Source organism: Atheta coriaria, unplaced genomic scaffold, assembly GCF_025399875.1.
Source record: "Atheta coriaria isolate IRGN ID8LTWV9N9 unplaced genomic scaffold, Caltech_Dcor_3.1 hic_scaffold_13_pilon, whole genome shotgun sequence".
Classification (NCBI taxonomy): Eukaryota; Metazoa; Arthropoda; class Insecta; order Coleoptera; family Staphylinidae; genus Dalotia; species Dalotia coriaria.
The window spans coordinates 193165-207513 of NW_027045455.1; the positions used below are offsets into that span (position 1 = coordinate 193165).

At 37.1% G+C, this 14349-nt stretch overlaps 1 protein-coding gene and 2 non-coding genes across 4 annotated transcripts in view; 1 reads left to right on the top strand and 2 right to left on the bottom strand.

Annotated features, from left to right (window-relative positions):
* Positions 1 to 433: 433 nt before the first annotated feature.
* The window catches only part of LOC135801782 (protein doublesex-like), a 41677-nt gene continuing 27761 nt past the window's right edge, over positions 434 to 14349 (bottom strand). For both annotated transcript variants that reach the window (XM_065315294.1, XM_065315293.1), the window contains one exon: positions 434 to 2153. The gene's annotated coding sequence lies outside the window, so the exon portion shown is untranslated. The remainder of the gene's footprint in view (positions 2154 to 14349) is intronic.
* Positions 2837 to 2909, top strand: TRNAK-UUU (transfer RNA lysine (anticodon UUU)). Its single transcript has one exon. It is a non-coding gene; the product is annotated as a tRNA-Lys (tRNA).
* Positions 3778 to 3850, bottom strand: TRNAK-UUU (transfer RNA lysine (anticodon UUU)). Its single transcript has one exon. It is a non-coding gene; the product is annotated as a tRNA-Lys (tRNA).

The window sequence follows — 14349 nt, forward strand, 5'->3', positions numbered from 1 at the left end:
TTTTTCACAATTATAAAATTTTTATTGACGCTTTTGCCTGGAGTGCCATTTCGCTAGGACGCATTACCATTAATTCGAGCACTGAGCACCCGAACGAGAAATGCTCTGTACTTTTGTTAGTTTTTCGGCTGTAAAAGTTAAAAGTTCGTATAAGCAAACGACGATTTCAGTCGTCGAAGCACCCCTCGTAAATCGGGAATTTGTTTGTCTCTTCGAACAATTTTGTGTACGATGTCGTTAAATGCAGCTGAGGAATTATGCTTTCATCGCCATAAATACCGAAGCAAGTAATAGAGCGGTAACTGATTTTTTTTGCTTCTATTTCGTTGAAGTAATTATGAACAATTATCTAATAACTTGCGTACAATTGACAATTAAACACGATTATCTACAAAAAATATACAGGATTAAATGATAAAACATACAGGATATATTCAATTAATAAAACACTCAGCATTTATTTTCTAATCTCTACATTCCTTGCTTCTTGCAACCACATCACTTATTCCGTTTATCGATAACTAGATATTATGTATATATTTATATGTGTTTATAAATCCTTACAGTTCTTTATATTTCAGTTTGCTTGAGTTGCTTACAATCTAATAAATTCGTTTCGGATGAGAGAAATGACTTTCTTTTCACTTTTCATAGCTTAACACTATGTGATCACCAAGCAGCACCGTTCGTATTGCAAGGAATACTCCCGAATTTACATGCTTTAAACCTTCACAATGGGTTTAATATGCCAGTTCGCCAAAGAAGAATCACCATCATATCACAAGTTCCTAAAAAGACTAACGATCATCATCGCGACAATAAATCGTGTAAAGGTTTGTTTGTAAGCTATTAATATCAATATTATTATTACTAAAGTAGTTTTAAGGTAATGTAATAGTTACAAGAAGTTTGATACAATTACAATCGCTTCGCAAACAATTTTCGAACAATAAAGTACAAAGTAAGTTGTGTTTGTCTTGTGTGTGCATTGTTTTAGTTTTATCATTGGTTTGTACCACAAATATTCAAACTTTAACATTTGCATTTTTAGGTTTCATTTTCATTTCATTTCAATCCATGTCACACGCAGTTGTGCCTAGCAATATAATTAGTATAAGTAGAACATTTATTTGGCATAATATTTCATTACTCTATAACTAAATTAAAACTGTAACTGTACGAGCAGTACTTTAGTACATAGAAATTTTGAATTGTATTGCTGAATTGTGGCCAACTTCGCTCAACAAAGCGTGAACAATTTGAGTGACAAACGAGACGGCACTCTGGTGCATATATATTTGTGTTGCCAACGTGAAGTTCCAAACAGAGTTAAAAATAAGAATCTGTTGCGCAAAACGTCTTTTCATCTACGATTTTATAAAAAGAGTAAATCATCATATTAAATTTTGCAGAGCAGTATACATGTAGATTACGTTATTAATTAACATTCTAGATACAAGCCAGATTTGGACGAATGTTGAAGTTCCTTTAGATTATAATTTGTTAAAGACGGACACAGTATTTACATATTATCTTATCTTATGGTGGCTACTCTTTTAAAACGTTTGTAACATCTACAGTGTATTCTTAAGTCAACAGTGACAAAGTTTTAACGGTTCATGAAAAACACTATCTTAATCAATTCATAAATAAAAATTACATAATAATAAATAACATTTTATAGTTTTCTTGTATATTTAAGATATAATTAAGAAAATGTTACATGTTTATCATACATGCACATATTTTAATATTATGATGCTTGTAATGTAGATAGGACTTTCATTTATCATTAGTATTGTTTGGATAAATCAGAACTGAAGGTTTTATGTCTTCACGAATTTGCAAAATATCTTGATTACATTTAATGTAAAAAACTAGATCAATTTTGAACGACACTTGATTTTTAGAAGACGTTTTGAAATCACACTAGAGAACACGATACTGCGATTGAAGAAATTTCAAGTCGACGCAACCAATTTGTAACCTTATTAATAAACGGAACATAACTAGTGATAAATCGCTAAAATTATTAACAATTAGTACAACTTCCGATGGCATCGGATTTTGCTTAAGCGCTTCCTGGTCGACGCGCCGAGCTGACGAGTAAGTTGTGCGTCGGAAGTTGATTGATATCCAGTCGGCCATCAAATCTGCAAACAAATTACAAACCATTTAGTAATTAGTCGCTTTGAAAATGATGATTTACACAATTTTATCCACTCGTTAATTAATCATTATTAATTAACTGAATTGCAAACAAAAAGTGTGAAATTAAGCATCATAAACCAATCTTAATTAATATTTTTTTCTGCAACGATGAGATGAAGTCGTTAGACCAATTAAGTTGTTAAATTTCATTAATTAATAATTATGTAATTACACTTTTCAGACAACATGCTTTAGTAACGTTCATGTAAGAAATGAAGAAATGATAATTCGGCGTTTGGTAAATACTTTACACATTATAATTTTATTGCTGGTGCTTAAACTTAATTGCAAATATGCAAAATGCTGAATTTTCGTTATATGGTAATTGAATAGAAATCATATGTCGCTAAGCCATCACAATCCAGACAGGGCGCCACTTTCTTTTATCATTTAAAGTATTAGAATAGCTATACTCAATTAGTTAACGTTTTCTTTTGTATATTTTTTAAAGGTACCATCAGGTAACAGTTTTACCATGGTGCATAACCTGCGATAACCACAGATAAGCAATATCGGGGTGGATAACAGTCTTTAGAAGGAGAAGTGTTAAACTCAGTTTGAAACTATAGGTACTCGGATCTTAGCTATTGTTGGAACTTCCTCACACCACTTTTTGCAATTGTCAGCCCGGGTAGCTCAGTCGGTAGAGCATTGGACTTTTAATCCAAGGGTCCAGGGTTCAAGTCCCTGCTCGGGCGATGTTTTTGCTATACCTTCTGAACCATTATACTAATCCAATGAAGTTACGCTTTTGGATGGCATACATTATAATTAATTTTTCTTTAAGGTTAAAAGAAATGTGAGTTTTGGGAGATTTTGAACGTACTACTGCACAAAGTGTTGCGGTAGTTGCAAGAAGTCCACTGCTTTCCTCCTATCTAAGTATTACCCGCCCTGATGTTGCTAAGTTTTGGTTCTCGCAGGAATGCAGTTATGATGCTATGACAATTGCCTTTAGATAGTCTATTAAAAAATACATATATACCGAATATAGTAAAGCTATGCAACAAATGCCCAAGTACAATCGGTACAATATACTCAAACGGTCTGCATGTACATCTTGATTCAATTATGCAGCAGTACAAAGGCATTTACTTATTACATACATGTATTATGTGCCGACAAGTTGTTTTAATGGAGTCGCAAAAACATCATGTCGGCCATCATAAACTCAATCCGCGGGTCGATAAAGAAGTTAACCGCTCGCAGATTCTCCACGACAACCATATATGCACAATCTTGAAACTCCATTAAAATCTCCGCGCTTCGTGCTCTGTGCAATTAATTAACGTGGCCGACTGATTAAGTTATTAAGCGCGTGGTTCTTCAGAGCGGCGCGTTAAGTAGTGTTCCATTGGGTTTTACGATTTTCTTGGGCATTAACAACAAATGTGTTCAGTTTGGGCATTACTCTCGCCAGTAATATAAATGCTTGCTTAAAATATTAGCTATACTGCAATGTAACTTTTTTAGTTTAGTGAAGGAAAATAATTAGTCTCATCCAAAAACGTTGCTTTATTAGATGACTATATTTTATTAAAATAAAAATAAAACAGCCAAAAGAATCGCCCGAGCAGGGACTTGAACCCTGGACCCTTGGATTAAAAGTCCAATGCTCTACCGACTGAGCTACCCGGGCTTGTTAACAATTGTTGTTAGAATAGAATAAAACGTGATATTTATTATTACAAAAGTTTAAACGAGAATATTCACATTTGTATTCCATGTAAGCAAAATGGCTAACCGGAAGTGCCATGTCCTTGTCATTCCGAATAGCGCAATACGTATAACATATAATCGTTACTGCTTGAAAGTATATCAAACATTACAACAACTCTGAAAGAATTAACGACGTTAGCATGGTGCATGTAAAAGTGCTGCAAGCGGGCGGCGCGATAAGAACTTAGGACGTTAACGAATCAAAATGGCTATCGCGAGCGTTCTTTGGCGGCAACGCCACAATGCCAACGGTTGCATGGCAACGTAATAAACATATAGCATAGCAACAGAAGAGGCGCGCAAGGAAGGTCGGCAAGCGGGGCGCGGCGTTTGGCGTGTATGCGCGCCACGATGCAATTACGGCACATGCACATCGTGCAACTCGACGGGCCCGACCTGCAGAGGCAGCAACTTTATCGCGCGACTCGATAGAATCCATAGTTGCGCGACATGCTAGGCACAACCGCGCCGACGACGGCAGTGCGCCTGCTTTGTGCAATAACGAACGAACGCTTCCTTGCCGTTCTTGCGTCGTCGCTCGTTCGCCGACGTGCGGCGGCACTCCTCGCACACCAGTAGAACAAAATGGCCGCCGCGATCAACAATTTCGAGCAGGCGTCCTGCGGACCTATTACCACACCACCTCCGAACACATTATACTCATCCGATTGGTGAATTTATAATAAAACAGACTAATTTTACCTTCGAAGCAAATTGCGTCCTTGTACCAACTGAAGCAGACATTACGTTTGATTTTTGAAACGTTGTCAGATCACTCAGACCGGAGGTAGTTAAAGCAAACATTAAAACCTCTCTTCACAGAGCACAAACGATATAGAAGAGTCATAAAAACATCTGTAATGTTATACACGAAGCGGCTTGTAGTGCATGCAGTTGTAAATCATATAATGGCTAGGAAACACTCGTCGATACATTTCATCCGCAGTGAACAGCCCACGTCACACCACAGCATTGCACAAAATGTTAATCTCTATACAAGGCTACAACCGCGGTGCCGCAGGGCTTTCTGCTGATATAGACTTTGCAGCAATTGCAACTTACCCACAAGATGGAAGCTCCCTATATGTCGAGCATATAAACGAGCCGCGAAGGAAGCGAACAAAAATAAAACTACCAGTACACAATGCGCAAAAACGCGAGCTGGTTGCAATTTGTAGTATCGCATAAACTATGTTAACATGGCGTTCATATATCATTTTATATTGCGTCCCCAGGCCGGCAGGCATAAACACACGTGGCGTTGCCTCGCCCTGGACATAATGTTCGTTTAATGGTCGCCTCCCTCGTGTGGAGATTACTTTTATTCGTGTATTTTGTGTTTTATTTACAGGGATCTATTTCTACCAACAATACTCGATTGATAGATAGGTACTTCGATAAAATGACGCACTTGCTGTTTTAAGTTACGTTTTACTAGTTTTATACTAGATAAATTCAAATTAAACAACAAAAAAATTCAAAAAATGATTTTTAGTAAATAATATCTCTATGACAATGGATTTGTAATTACTGTGGCCTTTGTAAATTATTTTCTAACAGCACATTTTACACGAATGCTTCAATGTGCTGTCAACAAGAAAAAATATAAACCAATCAGAGCGGCGTATTGTTGAATAAATAGCAAGTTTCCACTCCCAGCGATGTTACATGCCACAACGTGGTTGCATTTTATGTCGGTTTCCACGATTGGTCAATTAGCAATTCATTATTCATGTGACTGCCATTATTGCGTGCATGTTCCAGGCTCTAAAACGCCAACAAACATGTCCGTTGCGACAAGTGAACATGTGAGCCAATTTATGCATTGAAGAATTTATGAAGTTTATACGAAAACCACCAAACGAAATTAAGTCATCAACGTCAGACACAGCTTAACAAGAGAGTTAATATTTTCGTTAGGCGTTTAGCGTCGACAGAGGTGATAATCACATAATTGAAGCAATTTCCGATTTAAACATATAATTATTTTACTTTTGGACATATTTAGACTCATTTAGCGATAGATTCATTGTTTTCTAAATTTTGTTCAATTTTATTCTATTTTATAGTAGAAAATGGCACACCGAACGACGTCTACGTGACGGCGAAAATATAAAATAGCCACAATAAAACAGCAAAATTTTTCTCGTAACGAAACGAAGAAAAATTACAAATATAAAGCACTGGGACTAGAGTACACTCGCTTAAAATTAAGTACTAGTATAAAGAATCGTTAAAAACAGTTATAAATGTGATACGTGCACAAAATACAACATGATGATTAAAATAATAGCAGTTGGCATCATGATAAAACGTAAAACTACGTAGAAATACTAATAAAGTGTTCAAATTAACCTAATTTTACAATAATTTAGACAATTATTTCTAGTTAATAGAACCAAACATATATTCAGCAAATATTCACATCGTATGTTTATTTCTTTAGTTTAAATGAATAAACAATAAAATCTTCGAATAGAAAAAAAAGTAATAATTCTCGCTAATAAAATTACTTCGCCTCTTTTTGCACCGTCGTACGATTGTTATTATTTAGCACATGTTACAAACGTATGTAACACAAAAAAACCACAACGTTCCGAGCTTCGATTTTCCGTATTTAAATCTCTTTAAGAGCTCATATACATGACGAGAGCGGGTGTATAATAGGCAATGGCCAAGCGTGGAGTGGTTCGCGCCGGGGCCGAAACTAGTAATTAATAAAAGATAGTAAAAATTTTTATGATGTCGGTAATGACGGTGCACCGCAAAACTGCCAACAGCCACGGCTGGCCGCGGCCATACAATAAGCACCGCACGGGGCGAACAACAACACTGCATTGCATTCGGCCATATTGCCACGGCAGCGGCGCGTAGTTAATTTGTATAATTACGCTCGACTAAAAATGTTTACGAGCTATAAACTATGACGGAATAAATAATATGTTTCGCGATGGCTAGGTGCGCAAACAACGGATATGCCCTATACAAGCATACACATTGAAACAGCTCTTTCAATTCTTTTGTGTTGTTGAATTGTATGTTTTGTAATTTTGAACATTTTTTTAGTTTTTGTGGTATTTTGGTGGCCTATGCTAAAAAGAAGAAAATGGCGGCAGCGGCGTTGTTTATGAATATATAGCTGGCTCTTCATTCGCGCCTCGTTAATGTTTAATAAGCGCAATGTGTCGCTTAAAATATGCTCAATGTTGTTCATTCGTCGGCGTTCACGGTTTGCTGGCGCTTGCGGTCGGCCCTGTTTGCATGTTCACATGCTGTGGCGTGTTCAGTGTTTGGTCGTGTAAGTTAGTTAATGATATCGCTCGCCATCATGGCCGAACAGCGTCGTCGCGTGAATGGGCGGCTTTTATCGTCGCGCTGGCCTTTTTGATTTATGCGCGAATGAAAATTACACATAATAATAGATCTACACGAAAACAGCGCATGCTCACAGGCGTAGAAATGCTTTTCCAACTTGGCTCACACGTAGGTGGTAGTAGAGTTTATATACACCTATGTATTTTATTTTTACATCGCTCACTTCTCGTGCCAAAATGGCCGCCGTGTATGCGCCGTTGGCTAATTTTGTAATTATTTCATTAATGGAGTTGGTCTACGTGGAGTAGGCATTCGCGCCGGTGTCAATTTTCGTCTTAATTAGCAGATACGAGTACTTCCATGGTCATTTGTCATTCGTCCTGCGTTTAAATTAAAAGAGATGCCGAGTGCTACAAAAAGAAGTGTAATTTGCTGCTGAACACTCGTTACATGAAGCAATCATAGCTCAACGACAACACCGCACAGCGAAGATTGCGATTCTACAACTATGGTGCTCAATTATAAACATTATGGTTAATTGCGTGGTAATTATAAAATAGTTAATGTGTCGCTTTTTGTGTAAAATTTATTTATTCACAACACATTAGTTTTCTTTCAAGATATTTCCATACTTTTACGACCCAGCGTTTTTTTTCTTGCTTCCTCCTTTCGTACAATAGGATTAAACATTATATTTTATAATGTGATGGAAACACTTAATGGTCTATTTATAGTCCACATTCAACATTCTCTGCTATATAAAATAATAACAATAATGACCAACCGCGAAATCTTCTTTCTCGTTTACTCTCCTATGCTTTTCTGTGCTAGCCACGTTGTAAATGTAAGATTATGATAATTTACGATCGAATCGAAACGACCGACGCGTTCGTTCTTGCCATCCTTTCTATCATCAACAATAATGCACTTTACACAACAACGCATTGTTGTTGCACTTGCAAATTTACGCCCAAACACTTAAAATAGCTATATTATACAAAATTTCATTTAATTCGAAAATGATTCAATAATATTTCAACTGTGTCTCTTAATTATTAATAAAATTATCATTAAACAGCATGCGTTTTGGTTTTGTTTTGACATCACAGTCGTAAAACTCTTTTAATAACCTATTAAATTAATTGAGTTTATGCACTTCTGAGAATCAATACAATCAGCGTTTCGGAGCTGGAAACAAATTTCCAAAAACGCGCGGAAACTTCCCACCAACCGCGCATTCAAAAATTAAAATCTCAACCTCGAAATGGACCGAAAACAATTCCGGCTGCAGACGAATGCACGGAGTGAGCAGTCGATCAGGGCGCTGCCGTAATAAAAGTCACGAAACACATATATTACAAAGTTTTATATGGTCCGAAAAGTCTCGGCCGGAGAGTTCGGCATGCACCAGAAAAGCAACACACGGCTTCCAAAGCTTGCTGTTTGCGCGCAAAGCATAAAAAGGCCGACAATAAAAAGTAAGTTTACGCGCACGTTTGAAGTCCTCTTTTACTCCAGACCGCGCCATAGTGCGCGAAGAAATAGAAGGGTTGCTGGGAGACACAAAAAGAAGGTGAAAATTTTAACAGCCCGAAACGTTGGAAACTTTTTTAAGGTGGTGGCAATACGGCAGTTAGCAAACACGAATTACGATTCTTAACAGTTTACTACTGCAAAATCTAAAACTAAAAATTTTAGTCTTTTAACATTTTAGAATATGTATTGGTTTCTATTATTAAGTGATAAGTTAATGTAGGCAACCAACGTTACACAATAAATACAATAAGTTTTTTTAATGAAAAATTTGAGGATTTATAAGTTTAAACTAAAAAAACACAAAAGAAATGACAATTGTTTTTATTTTTCGTGTAATGTAGGTTGCAGCAAACTCATAGGATATATTTAAATGGGGGTTGTTTTTACCTTTGCTTTGTGCTAACCACTATAATTACGATTCGTTAAAATTTCTTTATGCTTGGCGTGCATGAAGCCACGTTACGTTTTTACGATCTAGTCTTGTTTTACGGCACATGTTACCTTCCCTCATAACAAACTTTATATTCAAAATTCATATGCGTATAGAAACCTAACTGCTCTAACAGCTCGCAGCAAAAAAAACTAAAGTCACGAATAAAACACACAGAGACGCAAAGAAAACGCAGAAAAAATAATATTTTTACGATGTTTTTCTATTGCAACTTTTGTCCCATTTGTTCAGCGAGGTCTTTTTTTCCGTGTGACGTTCTGAATGGTTTTTGATGTGGTACTTACTGCTCATTATGAAAGGCGCCGACCGATTTGAAGTGGGCTCTTTCAATAGAATATGCACAGGCATGCCGACGACCAGAGGCGCGAATTAAAACTCGGTTATATAGCTGTTAGAGCTGTCACATTAGCGCTATGAGAGATGTGCTGAATTGAAATTTATGCGTAGAATGCGCACAAAGCACCAATAAAACAAACACGTGTTTTCTTTAATCTACGTGCACCAATCCTGACAGCAGGATTTATATTTTTTATATTTTTTACATACTCAAAGTTGATGGATGGAAAAAATATTAATACATATGATGACCTTCAACAAGCGCATATTTTCATTGTTATTAATAATTTTATGATGACAAAAAGTCAAAATAATTCCCCCCTTCACTTTACATCTGCTGCTTTTCTGTTTATGATTTCATCTTTTTAAGATGTTTACAGCTTTTTACCTTTCGTTTCTCCTCAATTTTATACGAAACGTGGACTCCTATACAAGATCATAAAACATCATAATAACCGTTATAAAATTGGATTCCACTGCGCCATCCGCCATCAAATCCACCATCGGCGCTACTGCTTGTTGAAATTGATGAAATTTTCATTCGATAACTGCTTGCCGAAGACTATAACTACCGGAGTTTCGCGAGTGCGAATTAAGCTGCTACCGTATTGAAGATATAAACTTGTATCGGCGCCCCGATGACGGCGACTTAAATAAATATAAACGAAAACTGCAAGATTAATAATAAAAAATATACACGAAACGCATAAGAGGAAATAAATACGTCCAACGTGAGGATAAGAAGAGTTTTGGAAGAGGAAGTGCGAAAAGTTACACACGAAGAAACCTGGTTTTATCGTCGCGTCGCGATCCTTATACGTTATTCATGCGTTCGGCGTGCGAAAGCGACATAACGCTCCACTTGACGAAATTGTAAAATTTATTTATGACGCCCCGACGAAGGCAACGCCGGAGACGATGACGAAGAAGCAGCATTTTTATGCATTATGTAATGTGACGACGCGCGTTGTTATGATTATCGCATCGCGAACGCTCCGGGAAGCGGAATTTATTTTTCATCTTTTAATATCATCAGACGACATTAAATTTTCTTGTTTATAACGCCGAAACTTATGCGAGTTAACGCAACAACTCACAGGGATGATATTTCCAACATGCGACAAAAATTTTTGTTTAAATTTCAAATTTGAAGTTTCTATTCAAAATTTCACGAGTTAATAACGAATGCTTTTTGGGCTTGTTCATCGCATTTATGAAACGAAAACGATGCCTCCCTGAATAGTATAATGCCCTATCGTACATCCCATAAAGATATATGCCAACAGCATCAGTCAGAAGATGAATTTAACTCGTGCGCGATATACAGCGCACGGAACAATGGCGCTGAGCGCATCCGCGATGTGCATCTAATTCCGACATTATTGTAATACGAGTAATACGTTATTACATAAAGGTTTTACGACGCATTGAAACAGAGCCGTTTGCGATGTGTTATGTGTACTGTCTGCTGCCGGCGATGGCGCGGCTAGCGTTCGACTGGTGCATGTGTGGTTGCGTCGTAACCGGCGCATGCAGGTGGATTCCTATAATATCTAACATTATGCGGCCGCGGGAATGGCGATGGGCGATGTTGAATACGGACGCGAATAGGGCGATAGATGGATGTTGTGTGTGAACGGCGACGACACACATTTTACATCGGTCGTAAAACACAACCCTGCTGCTCGCTCGCGAGGTCTGGCGTCTGGGTGCGCGCACCGTAATTGACAGTTTGAATGTACGAAACTTGCCAACCGAAACATAGCCACCACAGGGACAACACTGCGATACCTCATGCCTCAACCAGAGAGAGAGTGTAATTGTGGTTATGGTGACAGTTAGCAAAAGCAAAGATGGCAGTTTTGTGGTTTCACAGATTCAAGGTTATAAATATAATATTATTAAACAATTTGCTTATTTAACTTAATGATTGATTGATATTTTAACCTAACCTAGGAATTTATTCGATTAGCAAATAAAACTCACGTTTGGAAGCCGTAACAAAAGCAATAAAACACGCTGGAAACAAGCGATACGACGGGTGAAGTATCTTAACCTCTCCTAAGAGCTAACACGTTACCCGCCGCCGAAATGCACCCTTTGAGAGTATTAAAAGTGAAGTAAAGCGGATGAGCCTCGTCATCATCCAACAACTGTCGGTTTGTTTCCTCACGAGACGCATAAACTTATTGTTTCAACCCAAGATGAACAAATAATACTTATACTTAAAAAATGGTAAAATATTGTTAATAAAACTAAAAACTTTTCCACTACTTTCCGTCGTCCGGAACACCTACCATAAAATACACTATTATAATCATAACATAACCATCGTTAATTATACACTAGCCATAGCAACATAAAAAATAACATAATATGTTTATGTAAAGTGTTCCAAACTTTTTATCATCTCTTGCGCCTGCACGTTTCCATTCTATTCTTGCTGGAAATTATAATGTTTAGACATGATGTTTTAATATTTTGCTGCTACTCAGTTTCCTTAGTGTTAAATTGAACCGAAGTTGTAGTAAAAGCCAGCGCAGTTTAAAATATACAAGATTTGAATATGTATTTATTTACTACGAGAGCATTGTGGCGAAGCAAAGTTCACGATCACGTTCCGTAATGTAATATTTGCAGTGCAGTGTACAGTCAGTGGTATTTAAACACGTTCCTAGTCAGAATTACCTAACGCCTGCTAATTGCGGACGTCGTAATGGCCGCTCGTTCGAGCGCCTGCGCTCCGTTAATTAATATTTACGTTTGTTATGTCTTATTCAATGTTGACGAGTTTGTTTCGGGCACGCAAAATGTACTTTCTCCGGTTAAAAATGTCCTGAAAACGCGCTTCCGACCAGTCACGTTGGAAATAATTGTGTTTTAAGTTTTTATTCTATTCTGAGAATATTTTACTATTAAGGTGTTATTGTAGGCATATAGACAGTAGCCAGAGGAGTAATTTTTATATTTACTAATACAACTTCTGTTTCTATTACATCCATAAATATAGCAGTTTTAGTTGTAATCTCTTCGGCCGTTAATTTCACAGAAAAAGTAGCAACAAGAACAAGGAACAGTTTTTAGTGTCGGATTGACGCAGAGCGTTGTTAAGAGGAAAATGTGAAACAGGCCGCCACGCTGCTTTAAAGCCAAGACTCACCGAGCCGCGCGTTGTCGGCGCGTAGTCGTTAAAACAAGAAATTGCATTTCTCCTCCTCGAAGAGTGGAGGAGACTGGGCGGCGAATTCCCGGCGAAATCCTTGCACTCGGCGCCCATAAAAACTATTCTATACTCCTTTTTGAATAGGTGTTAAGCTACCACTTCTGATCTTTTGAATGTGCGCGCACACCCGCCTGCCCAACAGGCGGACGATATAAAAATCGAGATAAAAGAGCGCAGAGTGGATTAAAACGAGCTGTACCAGCAGGAGGGAAGTTAAAGACAAGACGCTCCGCGAACCAGACAATACCGAAAATAATGGACGAGAGCTCGTTTTGCCATAAAGAAGTTATAAAAGTTATAAAAACCCCTTTTAACAAATTATTTCCACTCTTGACTTTTATCTCGACGACGACAAAAGGCGCGAAATAACGTGATTACAGACTTCAGAACTGTATTAACTCAAGATTTTATTATGTTTTCAAATAATCGCTGAGCAAACAAAAATCACAATTTCGTAATTTATGTGTATTCATAGTAGGAATAATTTAGCAACGATAAATATCAACGACTTTTTAGGCAAACGTTTACGCTGTAAATACAATAGTTTAGCTGCTATGAGTAGAATTAAAATTCTTAAAGTTTGAGACGTAAACCATGCCGATATTCGGTTTTATTCGGCATGGTAATGGCAGTGAACGTCGACGGTGGTCGTAACATTAAGAGTTATACCGTATAAACTGAAAGACCGATGCGAAAAAATCGTAAAATCGCAGTCATAATCGAAGCAAGTTACGTGAACGCGCCACAATCTCAAATTTTCAATAATTCCATTCAATAATAATAATATAACGGGCGGTAAAATTTTGCCAAATCAGCAAAGATGTCACAAATGTTCTTTTAAAATAATCTATAATAAAATTAAGTAATTACAAACAGTTGTTAACTAATTTATTTCTTTATAAGGACTAATCAATCAATTTTCTTTGTTCCTTAATTCCTGTAATAAAACGCGTCTGCACTGGTGCTGAGGCGATGCAAAACACTAAAAAGCAAGCTTCTTTATTTTAATTACTTAATCCAGACTTCGAACAGCAACACAACACGCTCGTATATATCTTTCTAAGCTTTTCACCGTCGGCACGGATCGCATTTTGCCCTTCTCATAATGTTTACAACTTTACACCTACTTACAGGATAAATTCCTTCTTGTTTTCATCAAGCATCGCCCCTTTTTCTTGCCGGTTGAGTATCAGGGTGCGCGTTTTACGTTTTCTGCCGTCGATAGTTTTATTACCATTATTTATCGGCTGCGAGTGGAAGTTGACAGTGAAAATCGAGAAAAACCTTTTGTGTTGGTACCTACCGGACTTTTTCGAGTGGTCATAAAATCAGTGAAAGGTAATCAAGAAATTGTACTAGCTTAAAATAAAAATACAAATAATTCGCATCTACTATAATTTTTTTTCGGTAGATTTTGAAATAATAAGGAAATAACCGCTCAATCAATTGATATCAACCGAATAAATTTTTCCAGGCCATGGCATCACGTGATACCGCGACAGCAGCGCACCAAAGTGAAATAAATAAAAGTTTTATAGTGTATTTTACAACTTTACAC